At 41.1% G+C, this 15207-nt stretch overlaps 1 protein-coding gene across 2 annotated transcripts in view; it reads right to left on the minus strand.

Annotated features, from left to right (window-relative positions):
• Positions 1-15207, minus strand: part of LOC102069867 (protein TUNAR) — a 163114-nt gene that overhangs the window by 137579 nt on the left and 10328 nt on the right. For both annotated transcript variants that reach the window (XM_074542407.1, XM_074542405.1), the window contains exon 2: positions 1580-1669. The gene's annotated coding sequence lies outside the window, so the exon portion shown is untranslated. The remainder of the gene's footprint in view (positions 1-1579; positions 1670-15207) is intronic.

Here is a 15207-nt window from a genome sequence, read left to right on the forward strand (position 1 = left end):
AAGTTGTAATGAACAAGCTAGTCTCTAAAGGCTTTAAATGAATATCCTCAAGCACACTAGTAAACATTTTAAATATGTATTCACAGTCCTGTTGGATTCTAATGCTCCTCTGATGAATAAAGCTGATTCTCCTTCTCAGTAAATAATTCAGTAGCAAAGAATTGCTTGGCCTGGAAAAGACATGAACAATGGGCCAAGACTTAAGATAATTGCTCTTTTCTGAGACATTTTGGCCTCAATTTTGACTTTGTGGGTAGAGGTTTCTGCAAAAGAGGCAGTCATACAAATAAAGTTTGTGTTTGTATTCACAACTGCAATTTAGTATCCACTTTTCTGACCTTTATTTTTTATTGTGTTAGTGGAAGGAAGAGTTGATGGCATGAAAAGAGAACCAGGAAACATATTTTATATAAGCTTCTGCCACAGAGGAATAATTTTCATATTCAAGGACGAAAAGTGCAGTTTTGTTCTACCTGGGGTCAGGTGCATTCATCTTGTGGTGCAGTGTTGCTGGTATTAGATACCTGGGAGTGCAAGGTACCCAAGAACTTTCATCCTTTTATCCTTTATGTGGAGTAGGATCCAGAAAGCAATATACTATCTTTGTTTCCAAGTGAGGTTTTATGTTTATTTAATGTCAGCACAAAGATGCAGCTAAATACTGAAGAGCAATCTGATTAGCAATAAGGGTAATTATAAAGCACTCCTAAAAAACAGGCAACTCCAGTTTCCTCCCTACTAAAAGTAAGTATTTTTAAACCAGAGACTTAAAAGCAGACTAAAACCTTCCCAGGTTAATTCCATTACCTCTATGAGTCAGAACATGGTTTGTCCTACAACACCTGATCTAAACCCCAGTAGAACCTTCTGGATCAGACCAAAAGGCACAAACAAAATGTATTCATTTTTGATATTAAAAAATGCAGGAATTTGAGCCACACATATTCTAAATATTGCTTTTGTGAGATAGTTATGTAGATCAAGGAAAGACTACAGTGAGTCTGAAACAGTCACAAGGCAGAAACCTTTTGGTATGCACATGAGCCTTCCTTTTCAAGAAGCAAAATTCCAACCCAACAAGCTTCTCTGAAAAATGGAGATATTCACAGGCATTGGCAAACTATTAGCTCAAGATCCTGCAAAATCCTAAAGCTAGCCTGGGAGACCCACTGCTTAGATTTAAAAAAAAAAAAAAAAAAAAAAAAAGAGGAGAGTTATAACAGAAATGAGATGTACAGAGGCATGTTTAAAGACTAAAACTTCTAGCAGCCCGTTTGGAGCTCTGCTTTAAATCTTCCCCAAAAAATGAAGCTTTGTGTACCTGTAAAGTTAGGAGGAAGCCAAAAGACTAGATATACCAGAACCTGATATCATTCATCTCACTTTTTTTTTCAAGTTTAAGTGTGTTTGGGTCCAGCTTGTTTCTAGACAACTTGAGGAAAAGCCTTATTTCTATACAGTATTTTCTGCACATAGCAAAAAGCAAACAAAAATTCTTTTTGTATTATTTCACAAAGTCAGAAAACTAAACATAAGTCAGAAAACTAAACATAAACAAAATTACATATGTAAAACTGACCTTTTCTGTTTTGAACTTTATCCATGGAAGTCAGCTTAACTGTATGAACAAATCTTCATGGGTGACTCCCTTCTGACTGTGATCTTGGCACTAGAAACAAGGAGTGACACAACAAAATGCTTCAATCTGGAGACATAATGCTAGCATCCTAAAGTCTAAACCAGATCAGTTCACAAGCTGTAAGTGCAAAATAAACTTTAAAAAAAAAGTAAATCAGAGCAGCAATCACTGGGCAGTGTCTTTTAGTGAAGCAGTTATTTTGCACAGAGACTGAGTGCAGTTGCTCACAGCTGTTGCATTTTGTGTATCCTCAGTTAAATCCCAGGAGCATCAGCCATCTGTGAAGCCCCCTCTGACAACTTCTGTCCCTGACATTTCCCCTTCATCCCAGCCCCACATCACACCTGCAGCAAGGTGGGTCATGCCTGTCTCTTGGGGACTGCAGTTTGCTCCAGACCAGAACTATCAGTTCTGCCCTGCTAACTGCATTGAGGTGCATCCCCTCAGGTGTCCCCTGCACAGAGCAGGCTCACAGAGCCAGGGGCACCCAGCAGAGCTGGGGCTGCAGGCGGGCAGCCCTTCACACCAGCTGTGCCTTCATCCTGCTCCTCCTCAGCAGCCTCCTGCTTTCATGGATTGGCCCTGTCTCTGCCAGGATGACATGAAGGGCTGCTCCCTCCAGCCCTAGGGTGAGCCAGTTTTGCATCTACTGAGTGCATTCCTGCAGGCAGCAGCTACTGGGGAGCAGAACATGGACAGGGGGACAAGGACAGAGGGGAGAGCAACGCAAAAAAGGTGTCCCATGCTCAAACCACAAAATGCTTTCAAGCGTTTTCTTGCTTAACACTAGCTCTACAGCAACTCACACACACTTCTGTTTTGGCTTTGGTTTTTTGTTTTGGTTGTTTTTTTTTTTCCATACTGTTTGATTTTGTATTTTACTTAGGCTGTGCCCCAAGAAATGCTGGCTGTTCAGCTGGACCTTCCTTGTGTGTTGGGAGTAAAGGACAGACTGGCAGACATGGTGTTGGGATACCACAAGCACATGTCCTATGTATTTTTATAAGAGAACAGGCTCAGAAAGAGTTTTTTTTTTGAGAGGACCAGCATTTCTGCAAAATTTCCTACTGGAACTTCTTACACAAAACAGAGAGAAATCCCATCTGGATACTGCACACAAGAGCTCACATCAAGAGAGAGGTGTGGAGGGGCTTATGGAGGTGATCAGAGGAGCATTTTCTCATGACAGAAAGCTGGAAATCTTGTCTGCACAGTGAAACACAGACTGAAAGAGGAGACAATTGCAGTCACTAAAGCATCCAAGAACTAACTACCATGAGAGGAAAAGAATTGTTTCATTTAATAGAGATATTTAGATTAAGATATTGTGTGAAAACTTGCCACAATCACATCCATCCTGTAAACTAGAAGAAGAATTCCAGCTATTAGGAGGATGAAGCTTGGGGAACTCTCTTACCAAAAGTCATATTTTATGAAAAAGACAATGAAGGCCCCAAATTCATACACAAGTTTTGTGTCAGAGAAGGGAATCAGATACTGTAGACTTAAATGCCAGGCCAGGTTCCTAAAACAAAATCAATGCTCTTATCAGTGAGGGTCAAATGTGTTGAAAAGATGGTTTGCTGGGCCAAATTTTGCAATCCAATGTAGGTGAAGTTAGTAAAGAAAACAAATGTGAAAAAACAGATTAGATTTTTCTAATGTTAATAAACTGTTAATAAATAATAAAGAAATTTTAATGGTAAATCAGTACCATTGAATAATCTTCAGAGTGATTAGAAAAATATTTTCCTCTGAGGAAGATATTTACATTTCTGACACAGAGCATTACCTTAGGATGCTACAGAATTAAAAATCAAAAAGGTTTTGGGCAGTCTTTTCCTTCTTTTCCTTCTTTTCCTTCTTTTCCTTCTTTTGTATGGCAAAGAAAACAATCTATTGATAACTCAGTGTATATGTTCTCCTGGGTTGGTTTTTTTTTCCTTTTAAATTTAATGATTGAAATTATCAATACAGTCATGTCCTTAGGGAATGACATCCATGATTGTAAATTTCAGTTACAAACAAGAAGGCTTAGACACTTCTCTTTTTCTGAGCTCCTTTTGATTTGGGATTATCACCTGAGTGTAATCTAATTTTTTTCCTCACATAGTGCTTGTCAATCTGTAGACCTGCATTTTTCTTTCTCAGTGCCAGAAGAGATCAATGAGAACTTCTATTCCAGGATTCCCAAGGGTGTTTCTCTTATCAGTTTCATTACCAGGCCTATTTTATATCAAGCCCTATACACTACTTGCTTCATCAGATTTCTCTAAACTCTAATTCCAGTACCAAAATCCCACATTTTCCAGATAATCCTCAGATGCTCACTTTATGCAAACAGGGAGATGTATTTGCTGTTGAGGAGTAAAAGTGGTGTTTGTTTGGTTCCTCAGGTCCCCATTGCCTCACCCCAGCCTGGGAGCAGGGACTGTGTTCCTGCTACAAACATGTTGTCACCGTCTCCAGCAGGGAAACGGTGACACGGGGTCACACACTCTCCTCGCTGCTCACAAGGATGTGCATTGCCTGTCTTGGGAACCTGGATTCCCAAACAGTATTAAAAATGCAGTCCCAACCTTCCTTCCCCCTTGGCCTTACATGAGGCAGAATCTCTCAGATTTTGGGCAGCCCTACTTTGTAAAATGTTTAGTTTCTCATCACACTCGAGTTAGAATATCACCTTTGGTAAGAGCGAGCGACTCAGTGCTCTCATCTTGAACTCCTACCACTGGAACCAGAGGGAACTCAATTTATCCAGTCAACATGCTGGACAAGACTTGAAAGAGAAGCAGGAGGACATGCAGGAATCTTTTACAGGAAAGGCTGGGCACAACCACACTATTTACATTCCTGCTTCTCTGCAGGCATTTCTGTTCTCTGGCAATTTCTTTCTGCAACATTTCCTTCCTTCCATAGGAGCTTGATCTGAATTATGCCATCTTACCAGTTTTTCTCTGTTGTTTCAAATAACAAACCCCTTCATTTTCCTATTTTCCATTGAAATTGAAAGACCAGTTTCTCACATGCAGTCAGTGGGATTGGAATGGAATTTCCCCAATGCAATGCAGTCTTAAACAAAGATATGCAGGGATGCAGAGGTGAAGGTTATTCCTTTCTTAAGAGTTGATGTTGTCTCCTGTCTCCCTGGGGAGAGACAACTTCCCTCTCTCTACTTGTCTATCCAAGTGCTGCCATTAACACCCAAATGTCTTGGTTCATCCCCTGTGAGCTCCAATGAGTTAATAACCACAGCAGCTTTGCAGAGAAAGCAGCTGAGAAGAAATACACCAGCAAAATGTAAGGGTTTATTTATTGGTGTGAGCCATGGAAACATTCCTGTAGGATTTTCACAGCACACCTCCCTGCATCACTGTACACATACACAGTTTACATACATTTCTGCCTAAATATCTTCAGAGAGCTGGGGCAGAAAGCTTTAAGCATGTCTTGCAGTAAGTTCTTAGGTGATTTGGGGCATTTCCTGATACAGCAATGCTGAATTGGACTTTCCAAATCAACATGTGGCACTGCCAGGCATCTTGGCATGCTGTACTGCTTGATCCCAGCACAGGACAGAAGCTACTGGGGACTGCTTGGGGCCTCCCATGCAGAAGCTGAAGCATCTTCTACAGAAACAGACTGCCCTGGGAGGCACAGGACTTGTGTGTGTGTGTGTGTGTGTGTGTGTGTGTGTGTGATGGCAGGAGGCACAGCAGGAGTTCCCGCCAAGGCACCAAGGTGAGGAAGAGCCCCATATCCTCTGCCAGCCCCTGGTCTCACAAGCTGTGAAGCCACCACGGTGCTGTTCTCACAGGTGCACTGTGCAGGTGTGGAGGAAAACTTCACATTTCTGCCTGCAAAACTCGGTGTGATGCTGGTGCAGGGCCACAGAGGCAGAGCTCCCCTGCTCAGGTGAACTGAGAATTGAGTGCTGTGCTGGGAGCTGCCACTGGGCACGCTGAGCTGTCACTCTTCAAAGGGCTTGGTTGTGTAAGCAGACCAAGGGAATCACTAAACCACAGACAATGAAAACAATTTTAAATGAGAGACTAAATGAAAGGAAAAAAGTTGTCAAAATGTCAAGGTTAATGTTTTCATAAAACTAACCTGGGAATGGCTAGACAGTGTAAGTGTAAACCTTAATTAAAACTTTTAAAATGTGAATACAAAACTACCTTTGGTCTAGACAGTCAATAAATCTATCCTCCTTAATGAAATACTGGTCCTTTTGGTATTTCTGGTCAATTTTTGTCCTCATCTTTGCAACTATGTGTAACATTAATACTCAGATCCCTGTCTATCAAAACCAGAGGAGCCATGCAGAGCAGCACCACAGCTTTCTGCTTGGCTCCAGCTCCACCTCCTCCTGCAGCCCTGGCTGGGCCAGTGCTTCTGGCTGTAGCTCTGGGATGGGCAGCAGTGTCTGAACACACACAGCCAGCTGGGCAGTGATACATCTCTGCCCCCACCCCTTTGCTGGACCATGATGGTCTCTGCAGAGGATGTCAGAGGCAGCCTCCTCTGTCTGCACAGCACCTGGGATCTTGAGGCAGTCTGGGGGAAAAGCATTTCTATGTCTTACAGCCTGGCACTGCTGATTGGATAGCCAGAGATGGCAGAAATGGAATCTGCAGTGCCTCTGAGAAGGCCTGACGCCAGCACATCTCCAGCAGATTTTAAGAGATCACTCTGAAGAGCTCTGGAATCTTATTTTCTTGCACTTTGTTGTTAGTGGGCATCATCATCCAGAGCTATAGTTCTCTATAAATTATCGTCCAATGTTCTTGAAATAAAATTAAATTTTGATTTTAAGAAATGAAAGAGAAATAGTAAAACTTCACATGATATCAAATTGTTTGGTTATTACTGTCATAGTGCATACCATATTTTATGTACTATGGCTCTACATGAATTTTATAAAGAATGTGTGTGCTATCTGAAGACTCACAGAGCAGTTGTTCTTTCTTTCGTCTTTCAATTGTTGTTCATACTTGTGTGCACAAGCACACAGGTATTGTGTTGGCACACAATTTGGTTAAATTATCAAGATTTAGTGGAATCACCACACTGTGCTTAGACACTCAAAGCTCTCTTAGCCCATTTTCCTTATTTTTTCTATCCTTTGTCAAATTTATCATTGCTTTCCTTAAACAAAAATTCCAATTTTGTGACCAAAGGGTGCTCTTTTTTAAAACACACCTTATTAAGACACAGCTTGCAGCTCATGCTGCCAGTACACTGCAGATTTCCCCTGGGCAGGATCTGGCCTTGCACTGTGATAAAAACCAACAAAGTCAGGAAAAAGATGCAGGGACAACCAGCATGTTGATAACAAAGATTGAAATAACCAGCTCTGCCATCTGCTCCACCTTATAGTCTTAAACTTGCATTAAAATGTGCCTTTATTTGTCTGACTCTACCCCAGCACGAGCTCCATAGCTGGACTCCTACTAAGTCCATCAATATCATCACAGCACATGAATAACAGAATGCTAAACAAGTATTATGGCCCTGTAACAAAATAAGGATATTGGAATCTTACATGAAAGCAATTTTGTTAGAGGGCCATAATATTAATTCAGCATTCTGTTATTCCTAGTGCTAAAACAAGGCTTTCACATGTTCCACATGTTCCAATCAACAGGGAGCAAACACAAGCAGTACTTCAGCAGCCCATGAGCAAATATGGTTGTGGATATTTAGTGAGAATAAGTATAACAAGGAAGAAGGCAGTTTTCTTCAGGAAGGTCACTAATCAAACAGATTAGATCAGACGCTCCTATCTTTTCTGTACAGAAAAGACAATCTGGAGTTTAATTTCTTTTTCATAAGACAAAACAAGAAAGTTATTGTAGCATATAAAGCCATGAGCATATTACAAATATTCCAACAGAAGAAAAGCATAAGCTGAGAGTCAGATACTCCAGATGAATGTCAAAATATTTTGACTTATGTATAGATTGCAAATTGCCAAAGCTACCCCAATTAAAACAATGTAAGAACTTACTTTCTTTCCAAAGAGATTTCAATGCAAGCCTTTTTTTTTATTTTTTTTCTCCAGTACAAAAAATAATGGATTTAATGTGAGTAAACCCTTTCTGCCTTTGCTCATTTGCTAGTGAGGAATCTCAGACATGAAACAATGTGTGACAGAACAGTAGAGAAAAATAATAATCTAACTCTACAGGAGATATGTCCTGGCATAGTAAATCAGCCCTGAATGCTCCCAGGGCTGCTGCCTGCATTCATGGTTTTCTTTTATTTTACAGTGTTTTGTTAAATTGAAACCTGATGATGCTTTGAAATAAAAACCTTTTCTCAAAAAGGTGTTTTGTTTTTTCTTCTGCGGTTATGGAGTTGTTTTGTTGTTGGGGTTTTGGGTTTTTTGTTTTTGTTTTTTTGTTGGTTGGTTGGTTTGGGGGGGTTTTCTTGCTTTTTTTGGTTTTTTGGGGGGGGTCGGGTTGGTTTTTTTGTTGTTGCTGGTTTTGGTTTTGTTTGTTGGGTTTGTTTTTTTTTTTAATAAAGATAACTATATGCTTTTCCTAGTTCTGAAGGCAAATCCTTACTGTGTAATCTGCCTGGATCTGCAGAGTTGAAAATTTCACCTCTGCCATTGAGACAAATTTCTAAAGATAGAGGTCTAGAAATTCAGAGATGCCTGTGAAGGTGATGTACTCCAATCCAAGTGCACTGGTACAGGCAAGAGCAGCCTCAGAACTACAGAAATATCAGTAGTTCCTAGAAATTTCAGTAAGAAGGAAACAAGACAGAGAGTCTGTACTCCAGTGAGGGACAAGCAGCCCAGTGTAAGTGAATGAACAGTTTTGGGCAGAAGACAGCCTGGAGGGTTACAGCCACTGGTTTTTAGTTGCCTTTGGCATGGGGTCATAGCTCATCCTAGAAAGGAGATCCAAGCACTGATAGGGAAGATCACTACCCCAGGCCTTGGAAATGCCCAGTGCCTGCCAGTGCTACTGCAGTGGGTGCTCCATCACCCTGTGCAGCAGGACAGATTCCAGGGCCCTGCCCTCTGGCCCCAAGGCTCGGTTTAACAAAGGGCTGGAGCCACTAAAAGCCACGGCAGCTTCCTCAGGAGCTGCTGCTGCAGCAACACCAGACAGCAGCACTTTAGACCAGCCTGCCATGAGCTCAGCCCCCTTGCCAGGAGCGTGAGCAGTGAAACACCACTGGCCCCTGGGAGACTGGAAACTCTTGACTCCCCATCACTGACATCCCCTGCCCCACAGGACCTGGGCACAGAGGTGTCATCAGCTCAGCTTTTGGGCATCACACACACACAAAGCCATCTCCAGACCTTCCCTGGGGTGTGGGCAAGGAGCCAGTGCAAGGCAACAAGTGAGTCAAAGCGCTGGGGAAGGGAGGGAAGGCTCACAAGAGATGCCCCAGCCCATCTGTGCCTCCTGGCATAGCTGAGACAATCAGGGCTGTTCCATCACTTTCAGCTTCCTGCCATCAAAAAACTTCCTGTGCTCAGACCCCACCTGGATACACGGTCACTTGCTGGACAGAGTTTTGCATTTGGTTTTACTAAGAATCGCTTGGCTTGGAAGAATTTATACTTGGGTATTAGAGAGACATAAACAGCCATAAAAATTCGAGCTCTGCTTGTACAAATGATCCACTGATGTGTGTTAAATGCACTCTATTGCTGCACCGAAGTCAATTTGCAATTGATCATATTGCATTTCTGGTGTCAGCAGATATGAAAACATGTCATTTACCGATGCTTAATGAACCTCTAAGCTGACAAGACATAAATAACAATAAGCAGCTCTCCAGTTAAGGAGGTTAACCAGCAAAGTACTCAGTGAAAACATTAAAGAGGTAATCATCTGGCAATTGCTGTATACTTGGAGCAGCTGCCCTCAAGGATGACTAAACCTATGCAAAGGACCATTACAAGAAAAAAGGAGGGAAAAAAAAAGGAGGCAATTAACTCCATGTTAGAAGCTGAAAAATTCTATCTGAATGAAGAAAAATAAAAAGTAATTGCCTTTCTGGATTGCATTTGTAGTCTTTTCCACAAGTAGTTGAGGTAATCCGCTTAGTGGGACTCTTTGACCAAGCTCTTTGACCACTTTTTTCCTTTGGAAAGGAAAAGGCAAAACAGCAAGTTGCTCCAGTGTTGTTCCTCTAATTCTTCCAGGTAATGTTCCTCCTTTCTTCTCTCCTTTTTGTTTCAACAAGAACCTTCTTGTTTCTTCCATGGGTATTTTAATCCTTTTTTTCCTTTTTTTTTTTTAAATTAGGACAAAGTTTTCAGATTTCTATAAAGTCAAAGGAACACAATAAAAAGGAACATTACCCGTGCTTAGAAGCATTTTACAAAAGTAAAACACAGCAGATTAAACTTTGCTTTATACTTAATGGAGCAATTTAGCAGTAGCTACATTCACCACTGGACTGAACAGAAATTTCAAGTTCAATTCAGATTTTAAGTAGATGTAAATGGTGTTTATATTTCATCTATGAAGCTCAGAGCAGCCAGAGTTTTCTGAGCAACCAAAGGAGCCAAAAAGAGTTTAACATCTCATGGCTCAGATATAGCCACTACTCACAGGGCAGGGTACACACAATACCAAACAAACAAATAGACAAAAAAGCAGTCATGTATTGCTATTAAATACAGCCCTGAAGGCCAGCAGGATCACCCCTGCCAGAGGGGTTGGAGTGGGATGACCTTTAAGGTCCCTTCCAAGCCCACCCATTCTGTGACCCTTAGCAGCAGGTCAGCTGGCTTTGGCAGTGCATCATTGTGAGCCAGCACCTCACAACCTGCAGCTGCTTCAGAAAACCACCCACATTATAAGCAATTACCCCAGCCAAAAGGAACAGTCTAGTGAGGATGAAGGAGGAAAGGGAGCCTTCCCTTCCTGCAGAGGAAGCACAGAGATAGCAGAGGTAGTAAGGAAGGTGATGCCTTTTGGATAGCAGTAATGACTATTCTAATGACAAAAATTCCCTGATATTTCCATGCTAATGTAATACTTGCTGTGCAAAATCACCACATGTCTGGGACAGGAAAGGGGGTTGTACATCATAAGAAAAGCAATTAGCAGGAAATTGCCTGTGTTCTTGTATGGCCTTTGCCAAAAATGCTATCAGGTACCACATAAATCCTTCTAACTTCAGTTATAGTTCTCCGGTAAAAAAAAGCCATCACACAGTCCCAATCCTCCTCTCTCCTGAATACATCCTATCCTATTTCAATGCAAACATGTTGAACCTTGACCACAAGAATCACCCACTCCCATACCACATTTTTCGCCAGTAAATGCAAAAGTAAACCTCAGACCAACAGAGGTCAGTTCATTAATCCCAATTTGCAGCTTCAGGAAGTGGGGAATGGGAGATGTCCCTGCTGACATTTAGACAGTGGTGCTCCCAAGTATACTCAAAGGAACCTGTCTGGTTTTCCCTGTGGTTACTGACAGCTTCCACAAAAACCTGGACTGATTTGCCTCTACTTAAATCTTTCAACATGCAGATGCCATTTTTTAATAGACAATTCAGGTGAAAAGTTTTAAAAATTGAGTAAAACCTCAAACCATTAGCATGGCTATTTTTAAACTTTCTCCTTTTTTTAAAGCATTCTGATAACTTCTTGATGGCCAAGTTCCAAACCTCAAGTGCCAAACAGAAGACATTAGGGAGAAGAGGCAGGGGTTTCCAACATCCCTATTACTGTATACATCAACATTTAGTGATGAAATTTAGGAAGGGTAATTGCAGAAACACTTCTCAAAGAGTGTCAAAATGTGCTGAAAAAGGCAGTATGCAATGAAGCAAGATGTCACAGAAGTCTTGATTTTTATTGCCAACAGTTAAATGGAACCCAGCTGCTGTTTGGCCAACTACAATTTGAACCAAACGTGAAGGAGAATGAAATTGCAATCAATAACACAATCTTAATGCCAAATTAAATATATCCTTCACAACAAACATAGTTTTACACAAATAACTCAGGAGCATTCCATGTCACACAGCAATACTCTAAAAATACATTTGCTTTCAGATGGGATTATATATGGCCAAGAAGTTTCTTCATAGCTCACACCTGAATTTAGAGGCTTTGCCCAGTACTGAAAGCTTTAATCAAATTAAAAACTTTCTCCCAGGTAGGATTATATCTCAACCTTATACAGATACCCTATTATTCTTGCTGCTTTGTAGAGAGAAGAAAAAAAAAACTTTTGTGTAACTCTGTGTTTGATTTTTGAGAAATTAAATAAAAGAGAAAGTTTTGTTTGCACTGAAGGATGAGATTTCCCTCTGGATTTGCTGCCCTCTAGATATCTTTCAGTTTAAAACTGCTGTGTTTTTTAAATGGATTTTGCAATAATCTGCTTTAGCTGAGGATGCAATGGGGGGGAGAGGTGAATGAGTACAAATGCAGGGAAGAGGCAGTGTTTGAAGAGTTTGTCAAGATGCTTTTTACAAGGATAAGGTGTCTCCAGACCATGCCAGTTGTCCAAAGGAAGGGGGCAGTTACCTGTGTCTGTGGGGAAGGTAAATCAGAGCTGAAGTGCTGAGTGGTGGCTGTGCTGGGACAATGTGCTCCATTTGCTCTGCAGAAGGAGCAGTGAGATTATCACACACCATTCCCACATACTGCTCCACCACTGAGTAGTAGTGCTGCTGTGAGAAAACCCATGTGGAGCCAGATTTCTTTCCCCAGAATTCCTCCCTACACATCTCTTGGATAATACAGAACTGCAAAGCTTTCCTCAGTGATGCCAAGCTCTGAGCTGGGAGTGCCACTTCACACATTCCAGATCTGTTTGATTTTCTCTGCAGCAGAGAATAAAAATATTTCAAAGACTTTAGCAGAACCTTTTTTGCTACATTCTCTGTTTCCAGGCCTGCAGTGGCTCTGATCCCTCTGTTAGGGATCCCAGCAGGGGGAAATGCTCAAGCAAAAAGGCACATAGTGCAGCAGGAGCCTAAGAAAAAAATGTCATACAAAACAGGAGCAGTGCTGTTGATTCATTATCAGATCATACTAGTAAGATGAGGATTAGGTAAGCAGGGGAGCCTATTAGTAAAAGATAACCATAAATAAATTCTTCAGTTTGTTCAAGGTAATTGGGAAAAAGATGTTGTTCAGATTACCCAGAGCAAAAAGACTTCTAAGGGTCTCTCCAAATGAGATGAGATAAATTGCCTCAATTATCTGTGTCTTAACCAGGGTGCTTACTATGGGAAAAGATTTTTTGGGAAAAACAGAAACACTTTATCATTAGATGAAGAAAAATATCACATAATTATTTGATGGAGAAAATAAGGCCTGACTTTTGGAGCCTCAAATCTTTGTGCAGGTATCCTACATGGATTTCAAGTAATTTGGCTATTACACAAGTATTTGTATAGGCTTCCCCCAGGCAAAATCCTGTAAAAATAAAAATGTACTTCTTTTTCTCAGCCTAGACATAAATATTCTTATTGGTTCCAAAGAAAATAACATTGCAGAAAGCACTGCTTTTGCATTTCAGTGTCTGCAGGATCTGACACCTTGACAAAATTATAAGTTGGCATGTAGAAAACACCATTCATCAAGGGAAACTAAGGGAAAAAACAGTTATTAACTCTCAAGGTCAGTGTAGGGTGATCAATATTATTAATTGCATGTGGATAAGTTGAGACAGCAGTTCAGCACTCTAGCAATTATCTGAGATTCAATACAAGTATTAAATACTGGCAGTATTCAATCATGGGTGGTTAAGAAAAGAAGCTCCCCATTCTGCTCCCCTTTAGCAGGTGAAAGAAGGTTCCTGCACAGCTGGGCACCTTCAGCCCTGTGCTCACACCAGGTGTGATGGAGGCACAAACAGACATTGTGTCTGTCCTGTCTTTCTTTACGCTGGAAACAGAATCCTCCAACTAGCAAAAAATGCCCTGCCTTGGTGATATTTCTGACTCTGCTCTAAGGTGAGAATTCCCAAGTCCAGCCGGACCTTGTGTTACCAAGTGATTGCAGCATGACTTTATCTGTGTTGGAACAGGAATCAGCAAACACGATTTCGAGGAAGAGCGAGTGCAGTAAGCACACAGCTTGCTTACACAGCACACAATACCACAGACATTTCTACCCACAGTCCCACCAATCAGTCAGAAAAAACCCTGCTGAGTTACCTAATTTTGTCTTATACAAAATCCTAAATCCAGATTTCACTTACCTGTTCAATGTCATTTCTAAATCTTAATCAAGACAGCAAGAAAACATAAATTCCTAATTTCTAAATGCATGAACATTTTAACTTCTACAATTTTATCATAACTAAAGTGTTAATCCTATCCTATTGTCATGCCTTCAGCTGATTTATCACTCCAATTTATCTTATTTGATCACTTTGTTCCCAGGCACTGACTTCTGTGGTTAAATACTTGTTATAGACTCTCACTCACCCTGTGGTTTTGGGGAATGGGAAGGATCCTGAACCCGTTCCCTCTACTTGGTTAATCTGGGTCAGATGAGAGCAGACAAACTCCCAAACAAAAATAATTTGTATTAAAATTTGCAAGAGTCCTCAAAAATATATTTTTTTAAAGTCCTTGGCTGGAATGGCCAGGCCTTGGCTGTTCTCACTGCAGCTGCTGGGAAGAAAGAATGAGCCCTACAAGGTTGTTAGTCATACCACTTGTTGCTTGCCTGAAAGGGCCTAATTTGCTTTAGTGATAAGCAGAGATGAGGAACCTGAACAGAATAAAAGTCTTGCTCTTGCTTTGGACCAGAATCTCAGGTGGATATTATTATTTATAAATTCAAAGACTGTCACTGGTTCAGAGCTAAATTTCAGGCATTCATCCAAATTAAACCCAAAGCTTAAACCTTTTGACATGAGCATTGCTCTCCACCAAGCATTTGTGTAATTAATATATCTTTTTTTAAAAACCTTAAAAAAAACCTCCAACAACCCACAATTCAAAACTGTATCAAATGAGCTGGAAAAGTACAGAGAAAAAGAGGCATTCAGTGAGAGCCCAGAAGCCATAGCTCTGACTTACATAAGCAAAGGACAAGAAGTGTCTCTTATGTAGGAGTTTCTTTTCCTGTCATGATTCAAACTAATGGTGAAGGTGTGTTCACTTACAAGATGATTCCAAAAGAGGGAGATTTTCTACTGACAGCATTAGCCAACCCCAATGTGCATGGGACCATCATTTTCCTCCAGTCCCACTGCCAACATCAGCTGTTCTTCCCATCAGCCTAACCCAAGTGAAATCTCTCCTTCCAGCAAATGACACCTCCTGAGGCCCCTGCTGCCCCGAGGCAGGGTTACTGACTGGTGAGGCTGCCTAAGCTTTGTACTGATCTATTAAAGCTGTGACAGCATCTCGAGGAGCAAAGGGAGGGTAAAAATCAACTCAAACAATCACAAGAAACAATAGAAGTGGATGTGAAGGCAGAGGTCCTTGATTTCTGGTTATTTTAATCAAATTTTCCTATGAAAATTTGCAAGTAAGCGATGTTGGTGCTGGTTCAAAAAAGAGAGAAGTACAGAGAGCTCAGCTGAGGGAGGCACATGGATGGAGGAATTCACTTG

This window comes from Zonotrichia albicollis, chromosome 6, assembly GCF_047830755.1.
Source record: "Zonotrichia albicollis isolate bZonAlb1 chromosome 6, bZonAlb1.hap1, whole genome shotgun sequence".
NCBI lineage: Eukaryota > Metazoa > Chordata > Aves > Passeriformes > Passerellidae > Zonotrichia > Zonotrichia albicollis.